Source organism: Podarcis liolepis, assembly GCF_965112155.1.
Source record: "Podarcis liolepis genome assembly, chromosome: 1".
In the NCBI taxonomy this organism is placed as follows: Eukaryota; Metazoa; Chordata; class Lepidosauria; order Squamata; family Lacertidae; genus Podarcis; species Podarcis liolepis.
In genome coordinates this window covers 132,084,200-132,096,956 of record NC_139554.1, presented here as the reverse complement: position 1 = coordinate 132,096,956, position 12,757 = coordinate 132,084,200, and the positions used below count along the sequence as shown (strand labels likewise).

Here is a 12,757-nt window from a genome sequence, read left to right as displayed (position 1 = left end):
CAGAAGCAGCTTAGTCATGCTGGTCACATGACCCAGAAGCTGTACGCCGGCTCCCTCGGCCAATAAAGCGAGATGAGCGGCGCAACCCCAGAGTCAGTCATGACTGGACCTAATGGTCAGGGGTCCCCTTTACCTTACATACACTTATTTGCATTTGGACTAATGTCTTCTTGCATAGTTAGTTCAGGGCTTGCGTGGAAACCTGGCAGAGGGCATACCTATACAATTAAGGGGGGTGTGTGTAAATGGGAGAGCCAGTGTGGTGTAGTGGTTAGGAGCGGTAGAGTCGTAATCTGGGGAACCGGGTTCGCGTCTCCGCTCCTCCACATGCAGCTGCTGGGTGACCTTGGGCTAGTCACGCTTCTCTGAAGTCTCTCAGCCCCACTCACCTCACAGAGTGTTTGTTGTGGGGGAGGAAGGGAAAGGAGATTGTTAGCCGCTTTGAGACTCCTTCGGGTAGTGATAAAGTGGAATATCAAATCCAAACTCTTCTTCTCTTCTAAATGGCACACATTACAGCATGTGGTGTGGACAACCAGAAATTCACAATTCACATGTGGAGTCTAGGAGACAGTCAGTAATACTCTCAATAAGTGAGAAAATTGCACCTGTCCCTTCTCCTGTAGGGCGCGGGTGAGATCATAGTGATCAATAGTGCAGCTAGGTAATTTTAGCTCCTGGGCTTAATAGTGGAGCGTGGCCTTTAGTGGGCCATGCACATTACTTCCGTTGTGAAGCGCGCAATTAACATTTCTCTTTCCCCCACGCCGCCAGCTGTTCTGTGCTTTACAACTGCTTCTACGTTCCTGCTACGTTCGAGCAAAATGCAAACAAATAAAAATTGCCAACCCTGAATTTTTTCTCTTTTTTTAAAAAAATGAATATTCTCGGCACGTGTAGTTTCACATATTAAACTCACTTAAATTATAGCACCATGGTGACTGCAGGACTAAAAGGGAATCTGCTTCTGCCGCCTAGATGCTGAGTACATTTATCGAGCGATAAGCACCATTTCATTGTGGGAAATGACAAGACCTATTTTTAAGCGGAACTAATGAAAGAAGAATCTGTAACCATGGGCATGTCTAGCCAGTAGCCCCCTAACTTTAATTTTTTAAAAAATAAAATAAAATAAATATGAATAAAGGATGCTGCAGTGGCCGACATCAGTACTGATTGCTGCTGCTGCCATCACCTGCCACTCTCTGGGGACCTTCAGGACTGTGGCACTCTGAACCTCAGGGTTCAAGTCCGAGTCGCACCACCAGTAGTGATGCAAGAAAGCTTTTGCTGAACAGTTGGCATTTAAGAAGAGTTTAAAGGACAAGGCATTGGTTTTGATTGACAAGAAGGCAGAAGAGGTTTTAACCAGTATATCACCAGAGCGACATGGCAGTTAAGAGCATTCATAGCTTTGGGCGTGGTTTCAACCTCTTTTTTGGCTGTGGAACGCACAGGTGCGCTTTAGGCAATGTGTCTCAAACTAAACTACCTCATAGGGTTATCGTGAGGCCAAAATTGTTGTTGTGAGATCCAGGGAGGAAGGGTGGGATACAATTATAACTTGCAGATGGTTGCTACAAGCTGCGACAGCAGGTTTCCCCTTCTATATATGGGGCGTCGCACTAGGCGTGGGAAAAGGATAGGGTTGCTTCTTTATCAGGTTTTAACCTGCCAGATTGTTTCCTTCTGCATTTCCTGGCCCCACACCCCTTTCTCAGCCTCAGGGTTAGTAGTTAATGGGCAAATATTTAATGTGAGAAAGGACTGCACCCCAGGCTATAATGTGAGTTGGATTGGTGGAGGATCTGATATCAAGCATGTTCAACAGTGGAGGTTGTGAACTCTCCTTCCTTGGAGGCATCTAAGAAGGTTGGGTGGCCATCTGCCATGAATGCTTTAGCTGAGATTCCTGCATTGTAGGGGGTTGGGCTAGATGACCCTGAGGTCCCTTCCAACTCTACAGTCCTATGATTCCATGAGGACATCTCTGTTGCCTCACTGTGGCTGGCACAGGGAGTAGAACGAAAGTAATCTGCGTCATTGACTATGCAAAAGCCTCTGACTGTGTTAACCGCAGCAAACTATGGCAAGTTCTTAAAGAAATGGGAGTGCCTGATCACCTCATCTGTCTCCTGAGAAATCTCTATGTGGGACAAGAAGCTACAGTTAGAACTGGATATGGAACACTGATTGGTTCAAAATTGGGAAAGGAGTACGACAAGGCTGTATATTGTCTCCCTGCTTATTTAACTTATATGCAGAATTCATCATGCGAAAGGCTGGGCTGGATGAATCCCAAACTGGAATTAAGATTGCCGGAAGAAATATCAACAACCTCAGATATGCAGACGACACAACCTTGATGGCAGAAAGTGAGGAGGAATTAAAGAACCTTTTAATGAGGGTGAAAGAGGAGAGCGCAAAATATGGACTGAAGCTCAACATCAAAAAAACGAAGATCATGGCCACTGGGCCCATCACCTCCTGGCAAATAGAAGGGGAAGAAATGGAGGCAGTGAGAGATTTTACTTTCTTGGGCTCCATGATCACTGCAGATGGTGACAGCAGTCACAAAATTAAAAGACACCTGCTTCTTGGGAGAAAAGCAATGACAAATCTAGACAACATCTTAAAAAGCAGAGACATCACCTTGCCAACAAAGGTCCGTACAGTGGTGCCTCGCAAGACGAAAAGAATCCGTTCTGTGATTCTCTTCGTCTAGCGTTTTTTTCGTCTTGCGAAGCAAGCCCATTGACGGATTAGCGGATTAGCGCTATTAGCACTATTAGCAGCTTATCTGCTGATCGGATCAGCTGATAAGCGGCTTAGCGGCTTAGAAAAAGAGGGGGGAAAGGAAAAAACCCCGCAGGAACTCACAAGACATTGTCGTCTTGCGAAGCAAGCCCATAGGAGATTCGTTTGCGAAGCACCTCCAAAACGGAAAACTCTTTCGTCTAGCGAGTTTTCCGTCTTGCGAGGCATTCGTCTTGTGGGGCACCACTGTATAGTTAAAGCTATGGTTTTCCCAGTCGTGATGTATGGAAGTGAGAGCTGGACCATAAAGAAGGCTGATCACTGAAGAATGGATGCTTTTGAATTATGGTGCTGGAGGAGACTCTTGAGAGTCCCATGGACTGCAAGAAGATCAAAGCTCTCCATTGCCGGTCGGTGCCAGCGCTTAATGGCGGTCCTAGCTCCGAGCTCCGGAGAAGGACTGCTTCGCAAGTTCGGGTCTTACCCGCTACGGCAAGCGGGGGACCCCTAAAATCCCAGGCGCTGAAGCCTGAGAACAAGGAGACTCGGTGGGCACCTTTGCGCCCCCCGGTACCGTGAAAGAGCCTTTTTAAAGGCTACGGATCGACATCGGGAGTGAGCGCGGTGCTGAGAGTCGCTACCCAGCCTGCGAAGTGAAGCCGCGTCGCCATAAGCGGAGAGCGCCGATTCCTTCCTGAAAAGAAAATCTGGACTGAATCCCCGTGAGTAAGAGCTGAAATATAATCGGGACTTTTCAAATTTTAAAAATTGGGCTAAAAACGGGGGAGATCTAAACAAAGGAAGTCTGCCTCCCCCCGACTGCATGAAAGTGAAAGCAACGGAGCTCTAAACCTGCATCCGTTTAAACCAGCTCTTTGATCAGCTTAACCGGACATTCCGACCCTTTGATCTCCCCTCTAGCTAGCAGGGCAGAGGGGAGGTGAATTTGAGCAATAACTGCAAGATTTGTTGGAAGTAAAAAACCTCTGCTGTCTCACTTATTTGAAAGCATGAAACGGTCTGCCTTCTTAGTACACTGAACTGACTTTTTCCTGTGAAGTGATACTCTGATACAAAGTTTCCACAGTGCCTGGCTACTGTACAATACAACAAGAAGTAGCATAAATAGGGCAACTGTGGCAATTTGAAGCAACAAGCTTTTAGACTTTTGACTGGGTTAATCTCCCTTTTTATATTTTGGACATTTGGGACAGTCTCCTTTGTCTCTATACTTGGAAACTTTGCTCTATGGCCATTTTGATTTGCTCCCTCTAGAGGACAAAGTGAAGCCCGGCACGGCCTAAGACAGTGGAATTTTCCAAGGGAGAATAAATCCCGTGGGAACTGACCTTGACATGAGTGGCACACAAGAAGAGATAGTCACAAGGGCCAAGACCAAGCAACAACAACAACAACAGCTGCAACAGTTACAGGCAAAGAAAAGAGGCTCAATTTCAGGCGCAACAGTTGGATCAACAGGAACAACAGCATCAACAGGACAAGACAAAGGAGCAGCCGTCTCTATGGAAGCTGTGACAGATGCCTTGCTTAAGATAAACCAAACTCTGGAGTCTCTGACAAAACAGACTTCAGAGAATACACTAAAATTAGCAGAAATTTCAGCAAGATTAAACCAGAATACAGAATCTATAAATAAATTGGTGGAGGAAAACGCCACTACGCGTCAAATTGCGGAAGACGCCAAAGCTACTGCGGGAGAGACACAGGAGAAATTAGAGCCGATCGCCAAGAAGGTTTATGAGCATGATGCAACCTTGGCCTTGTGGGAGCTACAGAGGAAAGAGAGAAATTTAAAAATAAGATTGATCCCGGAGAATGAAGGAGACAACCTTGTGGAATACTTGACACAGGAGTTTGTGGATTGTTGGGAACTCCAGGAAGACGAATTCAAAATTACGACTGCCTTTAGATTGGGTAAGAAGCAAAACAGAAAGACTCCGAGAGACTGCTTGATTACACTCAGATCCAAGGAGGAAAGAGACAAAATATTGGGACTACACTTTGAAAAGGCCTTGCAGATTGGAAACTCAGCTGCACAGATCTTTAAAGACATCCCAAAATATTTTCTGGACTTAAGAAACTTCTACAAGGACTTAGCCCTTTTATTAAAGAAAAACGCTATTCGTTTCAGGTGGGAATTCCCACAAGGGCTGTCATTTGACTTTAAGGGAAACAAGGTGAAAATAAAGACAATTCAAGATAAAGACAAATTTTTGGCAAGATACCAGGAGGACTTACAGAAGGGGACTGTTGACGTACTTGCAGAACAGAGGAGAGCATTGGATATCTTGAATCTCTCGTTTGGACAAAAACCACTACCATCAGAAGAAGAGCAACAACTTGGAGCTGTTGGAGGAGCCTTAGAAAAATAACAAGATGGCTCTGCAATTCCTCAGTTGGAATTGTAATGGGCTCAATGGGCCTTTGAAGAGAAGACAAGTATTTCATATATTGAATAGAGAACAATTGGACTTGATATGCTTACAAGAAACTCACATAACCAGAGCCCACAGGAGATTACTTTCAAATAAAAGGCTAGGACAAGAATTTATTTCATCAGACAAGGTTAAGAAGAGAGGAGTTGTAATATATGTGAAGGAGAAATGGGCTCCAAAAATGATATTCAAAGATGAACAAGGGAGATATCTGGCTGTGGAGATACAAGTACAAGGAGAAAAATTCTTAGTTGTTGGAATTTATGCACCAAATGAAGGCAAATCCGACTTCTTTAAGAGACTTCATGAAACTTTGATGGACTATCTGGACTACAATATGATAATTATGGGAGACATGAATGGCGTGGTCTCCACTAATATGGACAAGGCACAAAGACTTACAGTCACCAAGGAAGGGAGACTCCCTAAGACTTTTTTCGAAATGACTGAAAATATGGACTTGATAGATATCTGGAGAACAAGGAACCCTCTGGAGAGAGAGGGAACCTTTTTCTCCCAAGCAATGATGACCTGGACCAGAATCGATCAAATCTGGGTTACTAGTGGAATGGCTCCGAAGATCAAGAAAGTGGAAATCTGCCCAAAAACTTGCTCCGACCATAACGCCGTGAAGATGGAGATGAAACTCACAATAACTGGTCAATTTAGATGGAGAATGAATGACACCCTCTTTCGAGATAAGGAGATTCTCACGAAGGCCCAAAAGACCCTAAAAGACTATTTTGAAATAAATTTGAGGACCGACGTGGAGAAAAGAGTGATCTGGGACGCAAGTAAAGCGGTGATGAGAGGATTTTTGATTCAACAAAACTCAATAAAGAGGAAAAAACAAAATGAGAAAAAAGAGAAGATTCTGGAAATGATAAAGGAAGGAGAGAGGAAATTAAGAACAAAACCAAAGTCTCAGGACATTTTAAGAGAGATTAAATTATACCAAACACAATATATGGAATTGATGAACCAAGAGATTGAATGGAAGATAAGGCAAATGAAGCAAAAGACTTTTGAATCAGCAAATAAATGTGGCAAACTTTTGGCATGGCAATTGAAGAAAAGGCAGAAACTAAATACAGTTACAAGCCTAGAGGTGGATGGAAAGAACATATCCAAACCCAATGAAATTAGAAATTGCTTTTTAAGCTATTTTAAAAAACTTTATACCCAAGGCCCGCAAAATGAAGAAGATATAGACAAATTCCTCGGAAAATATGGACTACAAAACATCTCTCATCAAAGTAAGATGGACTTGAACCAGAGAATCTCAGAACAAGAGATAGAGGCTGCCATTCAGAATATGCAACTGGGCAAATCTCCAGGACCAGATGGACTGACTTCCAGATACTACAAATCGCTGAAGGAATGGTTGACTCAACCATTAAGAGAAGTTTGTAACGAGATCCTTGAGGGAAAAAAGGCACCTGAATCGTGGAAAGAGGCATATATTTCACTCATACCAAAGTCAGAGACTGAAAAGACCCAACTCAAGAACTACCGCCCAATATCCCTGCTTAATGTGGATTACAAAATTTTTGCAGACATTTTGGCAAAAAGATTTAAAAGAGTTTTGATGGAGAAGATCCATAAAGACCAAGCAGGCTTTCTCCCTAAAAGACACCTAGCAGATAATGTAAGGAATGTAATAGATATTTTGGAGAAGTTAGAGGTGAATATAAACACCAAGGCAGTATTGATCTTTGTGGATGCGGAGAAGGCCTTTGATAATATCTCTTGGAGTTTTATGAGGAAGAATCTTCATGGGATGGGGGTAGGTCAGGGCTTTGAGAATGGTATGGCTGCAATATACTCTGAACAAAAAGCCAAACTGATTGTAAACAATGTTGTGACTGAGGAACTTAAGATAGAAAAAGGAACACGACAGGGGTGCCCGATTTCCCCATTACTTTTTATTTCAGTTCTGGAGGTGTTGCTGAATATGATAAGAAATGACCAGCAGGTCAAAGGTGTGCAGGTCGGAGCTAAACATTATAAGTTAAGAGCGTTCGCAGATGACCTAGTATTGACTTTGCAAGAGCCAAACACTAGTACGAAAAGGGTTTTAGAAATAATACAACAGTTTGGCCAGGTAGCTGGATTTAAGTTGAACAAGCAAAAAACCAAAGTTTTAGGGAAAAACCTAACAGATATGGAAAAGGAGAAATTTCAAGAGGAAACAGGTTTGACTGTGGTCAAGAAGGTAAAATACCTAGGGGTTTATTTAACATCTAAAAATCAGAATTTGTATAAGGACAACTATGAAAAATGCTGGTCAGAAATCAAGAAAGACTTAGAAATATGGTCAAATTTGAAACTGTCAATGTTAGGCCGAATTGCAGTAATTAAAATGAATGTATTGCCTAGAATGTTATTTTTGTTTCAGACCTTGCAGATTATTGATAAGATGGAATGTTTTAAGAGGTGGCACAAAGATATCTCGAAATTTGTCTGGCAGGGCAAAAAGCCCCGAATTAAATTTAAAATATTGACAGATGTTAAGGAAAGAGGGGGTTTTGCCCTGCCGGACCTAAAATTGTACTATGAGGCAGCAGCTTTTTGCTGGCTCAAAGAATGGATGCTCCTCGAGAACACGGACATCTTGGATCTGGAAGGTTTCAATAACACTTTTGGTTGGCATGCATATCTTTGGTATGGTAAAGTTAACAGTGCCTTTAAAAATCACATTGTCAGAAAAGCATTGTTTAATGTTTGGATAAGATATAAAGATTTATTGGAAAACAAAACCCCTAGATGGGTGTCGCCAGTGGAGGCTAAAGCAGTGAAGAAACTCAATATGGAGGTCGGATGGCCGAAGTATTGGGAAATTTTAGAACAGGATGGAGATAAGTTCAAACTACAAAGTCAGGAGAAATTGAAGCATAAAGTAGAAAATTGGTTCCAATACCGCCAAATAATGGAATTTTTTAAACAGGACAGGAAAGTCGGTTTCCAGGTGGAAAAATCAAAATTAGAAACTGAACTGTTAGAACCCAACACTAAGAATTTATCTAGAATGTACAACTTGTTGTTGAAATGGAACACACAGGATGAAACAGTTAAATCGGCAATGATTAAGTGGGCTCAGGATGTTGGACACAATATTATGTCAGCTGACTGGGAATGGTTATGGAACACCGGTATAAAATTTACGGCATGTAATGCCTTAAAGGAAAATATTATGAAAATGGTATACAGGTGGTACATGACCCCAGTCAAGCTGGCAAAAATCTATCATTTGCCCGATAACAAATGTTGGAAGTGTAAAGAGACTGAAGGTACCTTTTATCACCTTTGGTGGACATGCCCGAAGATTAAGGCCTTCTGGGAAACGATCTATAATGAAATGAAAAAGGTACTTAAATGTACCTTTCCTAAAAAACCAGAGGCCTTTCTCTTGGGCATTGTCGGCCAACTGGTGACAAAGAAAGATAGAGCTTTTTTCATGTATGCCACAACAGCAGCAAGAATACTCATCGCAAAGTATTGGAAGACACAAGATTTACCCACTTTGGAAGAATGGCAGATGAAAGTGATGGACTATATGACACTGGCCGAGATGACAGGCAGAATCCGTGACCAACGAAAAGAGACGGTGGAAGAAGAATGGAGAAAATTTAAAAGCTACCTTAAGGACTACTATAAACTTAATGAATGCTAAAATGTCGTGGTTTTCAGAGACAAAGGGGTACAGGGATATAAGGTTAGACTATAAAAGAGGACTAAGATGATTGAGATTGGAAAGTAACAATTGGGAGTTGCTAGTTGAACTACGGACATTGGGATGCAGAGAGGGGGGGTATGGGGAAGTCCAAGAAAAGAGGTTTATGAAAATATGTTTGAAACTATACGTGTATGTTTGTCATTTTTAATGTTTGTTTGTTTTTCTTAAAAATGTTGCAAAACCAATAAAAATTTTATAAAAAAAAAAAGAAGATCAAAGCTCTCCATTCTGAAGGAAATCAGCCCTGAGTGCTCACTGGAAGGACAGATCGTGAAGCTGAGGCTCCAATACTTTGGCCACCTCATGAGAAGAGAAGACTCCCTGGAAAAGACCCTGATGTTGGGAAAGATGGAGGGTACAAGGAGAAGGGGACGACAGAGGACGAGATGGTTGGACAGTGTTCTCGAAGCTACCAGCATGAGTTTGACCAAACTGCGGGAGACAGTGGAAGACAGGAGTGCCTGGCATGCTCTGGTCCAGGGGTCACGAAGAGTCGGACACGACTAAACAACAACAATGAAACAAAGGGGTGCAATAGTAAGCAAGCTGCTCTATTATAACAGGCGCCCAAATTGGAGAATGATGGACAATTTGAAAGGGTTGATACAGTAATGGGTAAAACTCTTAAGTGTAAGAACTGGAGCAGCTAACAGATTGGGAAACTGGAAAAGGAGTGGAGGGCCAAGTCCCGCAAAACCCCATCCCACAAAATGGCTTGGAAACAAATCCTGTTGCTCTAAACCAGGGGTCAGCAAACCTTTTCAGCGGGGGGCCGCTCCACTGTCCATCAGACCTTGTAGGGGGCCGGACTATATATCTGGGGGGGAGGGAATGAACAAATTCCTATGCCCCACAAATAACTCAGAGATGCATTTTAAATAAAAGGACACATTCTACTCATGTAAAAACACGCTGATTGCCCAACCGTCTGTCGGCCGGATTTAGAAGGCGATTGGGCCGGATCCGGCCCCCAGGCCTTAGTTTGCCTACCCATGCTCTAAACGCTGTTTGCCTGCACCTTTCCTCTGCCTCTGGAGCTGGCCCCAGGTGGACTAGGGATCAGCAACTGGTAGCCCATGACTAGATTGTAATACTGTGGAACCTGGGGTTATGTACCATCCTCCTTACGAACGCTTCGGGTAACGAGCTCCGCTAACCCGGAAGTAATAATAATAGTAGTAATAGTAGTAATAATAATAATAATAATAATAATAATAATAATAATAATATAAATTATTTATATCCTGCCCCCTGCAGCCGAAGCCGGGCTCAGAGTGGCTAACAACAGTAAAATAATACAGCATTTCTAAAATCAATTCATTATAAAATCAGTTCAAATCAGATTGATGGCAACCATTGGGCTAGAGTTCTGTGAAGAATTACCAAAGGCCTGGTGGAACAGCTCTGTCTTGCAGGCCCTGAGGAAAGATGTCAAGTCCCGCAGGGCCCTAGTCTCTTGTGACAGAGCGTTCCACCAGATCGGGGCCACGGCCGAAAAAGCCCTGGCTCTGGTTGAGGCCAGCCTAACCTCTCTGTGGCCAAGGTGTTTTTGTTTGAAGACCGTAAGGTCCTCTGTGGGACATACCAGGAGAGGCGGTCCCGTAGGTACGAGGGTCCTATGCTGTGAAGGACTTTAAAGGTTAAAACCAGCACCTTGAACCTGATCCTGTACTCCACCGGGAGCCTGTGCAGCTGGAAAAGCACTGGGTGAATGTGATCCCGCAGCAAGGACCCCGTAAGGAGTCTCGCTCCTGCGAGAGATGCTTCTGCTTGAGAACTTTGCCCCGGGATGCGAGCGGAAGTTGTGTGCCAGTGCCGCGGCGGCAGCGGGGGGCCCCATTAGCAAAAGCATGCCTCATGTTAAGAACGGTTTCAGGTTAAAAACAGACCTCCGGAACAAATTAAGTTCGTAACCAGAGGTACCACTATATAGTTACTAATATCCTTGACAACCGATGGGAGGGCATTCCACAGGGAAGAGGCCACTACTGAGAAGGCTCTCGACCTGGTTCACTGTAGCTTTACCTCTTGCTACAGGGAACTGCCAGAAGGCCCTTGGAGCTGGACCTCAGTGTCCTGGCTGAACAACTGGGGTGGAGACGCTCCTTCAGGTATACTGGGCCAAAGGCATTTGGGGCTTTAAACACTTTGAATTGTGCTCAGAAACGTACTGGGAACCAGTGTAGATCCTTTAGGACTGGTGTTATATGGCCCTGGAAACCTCACCAAGTCACCAGTCTAGCTGCCGCAATCTGGATTACCGTATTTTTTGCTCTATAAGAAGCACTTTTTCCCTCCTAAAAAGTAAGGGGAAATGTGTGTGCGTCTTATGGAGCGAATGCAGGGTGCGCAGCTATCGCTGAAGCCAGAACAGCAAGAGGGACAGCTGTGCAGCGCCTCTTATGATGATTTAGCCTGATCCTCCCTCCTCCTTCAACATTTTTTTTCTTATTTTCCTCCTCTAAAAACTAGGTGCGCCTTATGGTCGGGTGCGTCTTATAGGCCGAAAAATACGGTAGTTGGTTTTGAATCACCTTCCAAGGTAGCCCCACACAGAGCGCATTGCAGTAGTCCAAGCAGGAGATAACCAGAGCACTTCATTCAGTCACTGCGGAGCTGAGCAGACAGTGCTGAACTGGTACATGGGACCAGTAGTTTGGCCCAGGAGAAGGGCAGCTTTCTATTCCCGTCTGTCTGCTGGCCCTTTGCAGCACAAACGCAGCTTTAAACACCACCTCCAATATCTCCCATTTTGAAAACAGAAGCAGAACTACATACATGGACAGAATTTTATTTCGTTGGCACCTTTCCACAGTTGAAACCATGCTCAAGACGGCTTACAGAGCGAGCAAAAGCTCATAATTACAGAAAACATCAAAAAGTACACAACCAACTTGAAACAATTTCCACATAATTCATAACATTTAAATAAAAATACAAAGATATATAAATAATAGCAATAATAGCAACAACACCCCCCCCGCAATTTTGTGTCCAGTTTGCCCCTAAGAATATTGGTCCAAATACAGTATATATAACCTTTAGAAGACACCAGAAGGCAGCAGTGCTGTTTAGGGAAGTTTTTTTAATGTTTAATGTTTTATCATGTTTTTCAGGTTGGAAACTGCCTAGAGTGGCTGGGGCTACCCAGTCAGATGGGAGGGATACAATTAATAAAATTAATAATAATAATAATAATAATAATAATAATAATAATAATAATAATAATAATATTGGGCAGGAGCCTTTGCCTTTCCCCGCACTTCCAGGAACAGAAAACTAATGGAAAGTGAGACCTTATGCATGCAAACCACATGCAATGAGTGTTCTCCATGCACAAATGTAATAAAAATAAAAAAAATAAAAAATATTATTGTTAATCATCATCATCATCATCTAGTTTCCATGGTGGGGCGCTGTATCTTAAAACAAGACCCAGCCATGTCACCTGGCTTCCCACGCCCGCGATGAAAACACGCGTGCGGTTGCGTGGAACGCCTCCGCAAGCTGTCACTCAGCTCCGGTCTCGCCTCTCGCGACGCTGCCCCTTTAAGCCTCACCCCACCCCGCGACGGGCGCGCGCACATACACACTCGCGCGCGCGCACACACACAGACACGGACCCCCCCCAAGGCCACGCCCCTCGCCCAATCAGCGCGCTGTAGCGGCAGGAACGGCGCCGACGAGCTTCCAATAGGAGACGCCGGTGCGGCCACTATTGTTGATGAGGCGGCCGGAGCGGTCGCATCGGCCGGAGCGGCGTTCCGCTCGTGTGTGAGGAGAGCTATATTGCTGAGGGGGGCCTGGC

At 44.0% G+C, this 12,757-nt stretch overlaps 1 long non-coding RNA gene across 2 annotated transcripts in view; it reads right to left on the bottom strand.

Annotated features, from left to right (window-relative positions):
* The window catches only part of LOC310693569, a 52,592-nt gene that overhangs the window by 39,662 nt on the left and 173 nt on the right, over window positions 1–12,757 (bottom strand). The gene's annotated exons all lie outside the window — the stretch shown is intronic.